The sequence below is a fragment of the Ovis canadensis genome, chromosome 7, assembly GCF_042477335.2.
Source record: "Ovis canadensis isolate MfBH-ARS-UI-01 breed Bighorn chromosome 7, ARS-UI_OviCan_v2, whole genome shotgun sequence".
Lineage (NCBI taxonomy): Eukaryota > Metazoa > Chordata > Mammalia > Artiodactyla > Bovidae > Ovis > Ovis canadensis.
This window is the reverse complement of record NC_091251.1, coordinates 75,813,468-75,818,879: the sequence shown is the minus strand read 5'-3', so window position 1 is coordinate 75,818,879 and position 5,412 is coordinate 75,813,468. Positions and strand designations below refer to the sequence as shown.

General features: G+C 43.1%; 1 pseudogene; it reads right to left on the bottom strand.

Moving 5' to 3' along the window:
* Nucleotides 1-912: 912 nt before the first annotated feature.
* On the bottom strand, nucleotides 913-3,713 carry LOC138444415 (dihydrolipoyllysine-residue acetyltransferase component of pyruvate dehydrogenase complex-like; annotated as a pseudogene).
* Between the last annotated feature and the right edge of the window lie 1,699 nt (nucleotides 3,714-5,412).

Genomic DNA, 5,412 nt, shown 5'->3' with positions numbered 1-5,412 from the left:
CAGATTTCACTCCTTGTGTTGTTTTCATTAAATACTAACATTTCTGTGATGAGGCAGAACCAAACAGGGTCAAAATCACACATGGATCATTGGAGTTAAGACTTTTAAAAAAATGTTTATTTATGTATTTATTTCAGAGAAGGCAATGGCAACCCACTCCAGTACTCTTGCCTGAAGAATCCCATGGACAGAGGAGCCTGGTAGGCTGCCATCTGTGGGGTCGCTGAGGGTCGGGCACGACTGCAGCGACTTAGCAGCAGCAGCATGTATGTATTTACGGCTGGGCTGGGTCTCTGCTGCTGCGTGGGCTTTTCTCTGGTGGCAGCGGATGGGGGCTCCTGTCTCACTGCAGCACCTGGGCTTCCCACTGCAGTGGCTTCTCTGCTGGTGTGCAGGTTTCCGTACTTGTGGCACGGGGGCTCAGAAGTTGCAACTCCCGGAGTCTATGGTGTGTGTGCTTAGTAGCGGCCTACGGGCTTAGTTGCCCCACTGCATGTGGGATCTTCCTGGACCAGGGATGGACCCCATGTCTCCTAAATTGGCAGGTGGATTCTTTACCCCTGAGCCACCAGGGAAGCCTTGGAGTTAATCTTTTAATAAGTAAGCTTCAAAAAGAAATAACAGAGCCTCAAGGATGACAATGGTCATCTTACTTGCATTCATCTTCCTAATAATAATTGCTGGTACTTATTGACTGCTCTGTGTGTATCACACATCAGTATGTACTTTAAATGCATTATCCAATCTGTTATGTAATTGTACCAAAGATATGTTGAATATTGATGTTTAATGTCCCATTTTCAAGTAAAGTATACTCACCACCATCTATTAATATTATGTCTGTTTCCAGGAGCTCAGTTTCTCCGGCTTAATCCTGTTATGGAAGGCTTGCAAGACACACATCTCAGCAGGTTATAGCTGAAGGCTTTTCTTTTAATGTATTATTTTATCATTTACACTTAATATTTTTGTGTTATATCTACTGGTGGTGTTTCTAACTAAACTTAGTCCATTTCTAAGTAAGTACATCTTATGATGTCAACATATTATTTGTGATTTTTTTCTCTGTTAAATTCTATAAGTATATCCTTTTGAGGCAATTATAGAATTCCGCTCTCACAATGACATATTTAAATTGTTTAAATAGATACCCACACAAATTCTCATTTATACCAAGGAGCTGGTCATTTCTGAAGTCACGGAAAAATAAACAAAGAACAGCTGGTTGAGCCGTCCTATAAAAATGTTGACTTTTAAATTTTTCTCATATTTTCCTTTAAGCTCTCCATGTTTCCCATCCATGATAAACCAAGATTATATAACAGAAATTTTCAAATTAGGCTTAAATTCCAAAATCAAGTTTCAGTTCAAATCCTTTCTCCAAGAGAACTAGTTTTCCCAACTTCTTCTCTTTTTCTCAAATCTAATCAAAACATTTGCAATAATTAAAATTCAAAACCTCAGGGTCTCATCAAGGTTACTTTTATGTGTCTGTCTCAGTAGGGAACCACAATTCTACCTCTGCACTTCTAGTGGAAGGACTTGCCACCAAAGGGCTATGCCACAGGCCCCTTGACTAGGAGCACACAGCTTAAAATCTGGTGTTTATTAAATGTGCACAATATTGGGATGTAATTGGCATTTCAAAAAATTCATAATGCCCATTACAAATATCTGGACAGACTCAAAAATAACTGGTTAACCTTAAAATAAAGAGAACCACCATTTAATAACATATTTATATCTTGGTAAGAATGAAACAGTATGACCTAGGAGAGTCTAGAAATTCTTGGATTAATTATAATAACATGGTGATAGCTTTCTCAAGGTACTTTCTTAAACTCAGCAAGCCACTGGGTTCCATCTGCTCCATCCACAACCCGATGATCACAATTAAGTGTAACAGACATCATGCTAGCCACATCAAATCCTTTTTCATTATCTGCTGGAACCAGTCTATCCTCTGAAGCACCAACTGCCAAAATATGTGCTTGGGTGGGTTAATAATACCAGAGTTCTTAATCCCAAACTTTCCTAAATTTGAGATTGTGAAAGTGCCACTCTGGAACTTATGTGGCTGTAGTTTACCCTCTCGTGCTTTGGTTGCTAAAGAAATAACGTCATTAGCAACAGTTTCCAGTTCTTTTATATGCACATTAAATACAATAGATGTGATGAGTCCTGCAGGAGTAGTGACTGCAACACTGATATCAACATGATTTTGTCTTACAACTGTGTCCAACCAAGAAGAATTTCCTTCAGGAGCTTTTAAACATGCCAAAGCCGAAGCTTTTATAATGAAGTCATTGATGGAAATTTTGCTTTTTCCTTGTAACATCTTCTTTCCGTACCAACAAAATTTCTCCCATATTTACATCAATAGAAAGGTAATAATGAGGTATTGTTTGCTTAGATTGCATTAACTGCTGTGCAATGACTTGGTGAATGGTGGTGACTGGGATATCTGTGAAGACACCTGTAGGAACTAGAGCCACTCCTTGACTCAGGGGAGGCACAGCGGCTGCTGGAGTGGGAGCAGTTTTCATAGGCACAAAGGAGTTGATGTTCTTCTTAATGATTCTGCCATCTGGTCCTGTCCTTTTTACTTGTGTAAGGTCAATCTTCTCTGCTGCCAACTTCTTTGCAAGCAGGCTAAGGAGCACTCTTCCCTTTGGTCCAGCTGGAGCAGCTGGCCGGGGGGCTGAAGGTGGAAGGGCTAGGTGGTGTGCTGGTGGTTTTAAATCAGTTACTTCAGTTGGCCAATAGTCAGCAAACGCTGGTATATCTGCCTCTTTTTCTACAATGATACAGGGTGGGGTTCCTACAGGGACATCTCATGTGCCTTCAGGGATCAGGATTTTTGCCTTCTTCCTGCACTTCAAAACCTATACAGGCCTTGTCAGTCTCTATCTCTGCCAATAAATCTCCTTCATTTGGCTCCTCACTTACTTCTTTTTTCCCCATCTCTTAACTGTGCCCATGGTCATGATGGGAGAGAGGGCAGGAAGAACCACCTGCATATGAGTAGGAGATGAGCTACCAGGAGCCTGAGCAGAAGGTGCAGGTGATGGAGCAGGAGCAGCAGGGGTTAGTGCCGGGGCTCCTGGTGAGGCAGGTGCTGCCAAAGAATCAAGTGTGTAATTTTTAAAGGTTTCAATATCTTCAGACTTTTCAACTGTGATACAGATGACTGCTCCAACTGGAACATCTCTGATACCTTCAGCAACAAGGATCTTTGCCATATAACACTCCTCCACGCTCTCAAATCCAACAGTAGCTTTATCAGTTTCAACCTCTGCAATTAGTTCACCTTCATTGATTTTTTTCGCCTTCCTTCTTTTCCCAGCGGGCTATGGTGCCTGCCTGCATTGAAGAGAAAACTGAAGGCAATAGAACCTTCTGATGCGTGGGTAGGCTATGCCAGCGGCGGCTAGGCGATCCCCAGAGCTGCAGCAAGACGCGATTCCACGGTGTGGCCCAAGAGATGGGGCTCCAGCCGCAGAGTGCGGGACCCCGCCATACCCTGTGGTTTTGCTGCTGTGACGGGCCAGCCTGCGGGGTCACGCACGGAGCTCCCGGCTCCTCCCGCAAGGCCGTCCACTGAGCCCCGAATCCTGCCCTTGGTGCATTCTGAGCCCGTCGCGCACAGACGAGCCACATAGTGCCACATACCCAACATCCGAAAAGCAACGCCGTCTCCGGAGTGACTTCAAGAGCAGCGCGGCGTTGCCGTCAGCCGCGCCGCGCGGCCGCAAGTTGTCGTAAAACGGTCTGCAGCGATTCGCCACACCGGCTCCGCGGGCAGGAAAAGTGGTGAACGTACGGTCTTTCTCCATGAAATGGGGGCTAAGGATGACCCAGAGCGGGTCAGGAAGGCTGCTATAGAGCCACGCGGGGCAGGGGCGTTTCAGCAGGCCGAATCTGGGAGAATTAGGCTTAGAGAGGAGTGGAATGTGGTGGGCTCTGTGGTGAAGGCTTCTCTGGGGAGGACAGGACCTGAGCGCTGTCTGTGATTCTTAATTGTAGCTTAAATTATGGATGATACTTTGGCGTGAATTAATTTTTTAAAATTTTGTTATCCCATTTTTATTTATTTTTTATGCAAAGACTTCCTCTCCTGATCCTCATTTTCTCCTTTCCTAGCTGTGATTTTTATCTGTTTATTACAACTTGATTTGTTAAAAAATCACATCATCCAGGTGGCATGTAAAATACTTTCTATTATTTTTAGATAAGAAAAAAGAGAAATGAATTCCCTGGTGGTCCAGTGGTTAGGGCCCCATGCTTCCACTGCAGGGTGCTCAGGTCTGACCCGGGTCAGGGAACTAAGATCCCACCTGCTGCTGGACAACCATGCCCACTACCACAGCTATAGAAGAGCCTTGTCCTGCAAGGAAGACCCAGCACAGGAAAAAGATATACAAATGCTCCGCCCTGCACCCCACTGCATCCCACCTCTCTAGGCTGATACATACGTATACTCATGGCTGATTCACTTTGTTGTGGGGCAGAAACCAACACAACACTAAAGCAATTATCCTCCAAACAAAAATAGTTTTTAAAAAGTAGTATCAGGCCCCCCCTCAAAAAAAAATCTGTGGAATATGTAATGAAGGTATACGGGTCAAAATTCAATTATTTGAAAAAAATAATATATATAAATATAAAATGAAAAAAAAATTAAAGTCATGAACTTTGCTTTATCTTCCTGGCTTATGCATTAATCCTTCCCCTTCCCAGTGGCTGGAGGTGGAAATCTCTTGAACTAAAAGAGAATATATTCGAGAAAGGAAAGTATTTGAGAAGAATTGCAGCAAATTTGCAAATATTTATTGGCTTGCGCAGATTCAATAGCTAATTACTTTATGAATTTTTCCTTTTTCTCTCATGAAAACTTTCTAAATAACTCAAGATGCTGTCATTGGTAGCTCACATGGAGCCTGACTATTTTTAAACATTGGATCAGGATTCAGAAAGGCAAGTAAATACATATGCAAGTGTTTGTGTATTCATTAAAACTTTTAAAATTTCAGAATCAATAGCAAATGAATACATTAACTCTTTTGCTCTAGGGAGTATATTTCTATTTTCAATATTGGTGGTGGTTGCTTAGTCGCTAAGTCGTGTCCAACTCTTGTGACCCCATGAACTGTAGACCAACAGGCTCCTCTGTCCATGGGATTCTCCAGGCAAGAATACTGGCATGCCCTCCTCCGGGGAATCTTCCTGACCCAGGGATTGAACCTGCATCTCTTGCATTGGCAGGCAGATTCTTTACCACTGAGCCACCAGGGAATTCCATTTTCAATAATAAATTGCTACTGTGCATTTTTGAGCTGAACAAGGTAACATAGAATCAAATGATTTTCTGCCGGGGTCCAGCCCCGGTGGATCCAGGGAATTCGAAGGGTG